Source organism: Mandrillus leucophaeus, unplaced genomic scaffold (assembly GCF_000951045.1).
Source record: "Mandrillus leucophaeus isolate KB7577 unplaced genomic scaffold, Mleu.le_1.0 Scaffold24, whole genome shotgun sequence".
Lineage (NCBI taxonomy): Eukaryota > Metazoa > Chordata > Mammalia > Primates > Cercopithecidae > Mandrillus > Mandrillus leucophaeus.
Genome location: NW_012102476.1, coordinates 3,432,643 through 3,434,205, shown reverse-complemented (window position 1 = coordinate 3,434,205; position 1,563 = coordinate 3,432,643). Strand labels below are relative to the sequence as shown.

The 1,563-nt window shown below is 56.9% G+C and overlaps 1 protein-coding gene across 2 annotated transcripts in view; it reads left to right on the top strand.

Annotated features, from left to right (window-relative positions):
- Nucleotides 1-1,284: 1,284 nt before the first annotated feature.
- The window catches only part of ZNF629 (zinc finger protein 629), a 13,786-nt gene continuing 13,507 nt past the window's right edge, over nucleotides 1,285-1,563 (top strand). Inside the window, exon 1 of one of the 2 annotated variants that reach the window (XM_011982492.1) lies at nucleotides 1,285-1,476. The gene's annotated coding sequence lies outside the window, so the exon portion shown is untranslated. The remainder of the gene's footprint in view (nucleotides 1,477-1,563) is intronic. The other variant, XM_011982493.1, reaches the window with a different exon arrangement.

Genomic DNA, 1,563 nt, shown 5'->3' with positions numbered 1-1,563 from the left:
TTTTTTTTTTTTTTTTTGAGACAGGGTCTTGCTCTCGGCTCAGTGCAACCTCTGCCTTCCGGGCTCAAATGATCTGCCTGCCTTGGTCTCACAAAGTGCTGGGATTACAGGCGTGAGCCACTGCACCCAGCTAATTTTTGTATTTTTAGTAAAGACATGGTTTCACCATGTTGTCCAGGCTGGTCTCGAACTCCTGACCTCAAGTGATCCGCCTGCCCTGGCCTCCCAAATGGTTGGGATGACTGGCGTGAGCCACCACGCCCAGCTGCCTGTAGTAGTTTCTGACCTTTGGTTTACTCTTCCCCCAGGCCCCTCAGTCTCTGGACAGAGCCCTCCACACACTCCCAGGATTCCTCTGTGTCTGTAACACATACACAATAGCAAACTTCCCAAGGGTAGAAAGCCCAATTTCCATGCATCTCTGAAGTACGCCGGCCTCGGTGTTAACCACAGTGTCCAGGAATAATAATGCAATGGGTCGAACTGAAAGAATTAGGTGACCTTAAGTACACCACTCACTTCTCACACCTTGGTTTCCTCACCTGTGAAATAGGGATGATAGGCAACCTTATCCCATGGGACTGTGATAAGGAAGACGAGAAAGAAAGGCTGTAAAAATTGCGAGCATAGATAACTTGGACCTTGGGAGGCCACCAGTGTTCCTGGGTTTTTAAAGGTTTCTTCTGCTGTGAGCTGGATGCCTTCTGAGCTATGAGGAAAGAGGTTCTCCCTCCTTGGCAAGGGAACCCCCACTGATTTCTTTCCTGCCACCGTGAGCCTCAGTTTCCTCCTCTGAGGGGAGGTGTCTGGGGAAAAGGGGCTGGGACACAGGCTATTGCAAATCCTTCCCGGCTGTGTTTGTCCCTGCAGCCCCAACTCCTGCAGCCATGACTTACACCAAGCATTAAGGCCATGTTTAGTGCGTAGGGTATTCCCCCTCAGGTCTGCCCTGCCAGCCCCTGCTCCCACCCCAGCCCCATCCCAGGGTGAGTCCAAACAAAGGCTGGCCTCAGGGGATCAGCAGCCGCCAAATCTGAGATAGGGCTTTCCTGGCCCTGCCGGTGGAACCTCTGCGAGATGAAGAGCGGCCAGAAGCCCAGGGACCCTTGCGGGCATCGGGGCTCCCAGATGCCCACGCTGCCTGCTCCCACTGGAGACGGGGACAGGGGCGTCATCCCAGCCTCCTTCCTGCTCCCACTGCTGTCCCCTTTTTTCCCCAGGCTGCGGGAGGCAAAGGGTTAAATCCCATAGAGCTGATGCTCTGACTCCAGGCTAGAGGGGCCCGGGAAGCTGGGGTCACTTCCTGCTCCGTCCCAGTCACCCTGAACTGGTCCCCGGGTCCTCAGCCTGGAATCACCCCTTGAGAAGGACCCTAGAGTCCTCGGCGCCTAGTCCGTCCCCCAAGGCAGGGCACTGAAGGGGTTAAGTCCCCTGGGGCTGGATTCCGCCTTCCGGCTTTTCCCAGACCCCAGAGCCGTGAGTTGGGGACGCCTGGGTTCCCAGGGGGTGGCCTGGAGGGCCCGGGACGGCCGCCGGGGAACAATGGGGCCCGGGAGGGGGGTG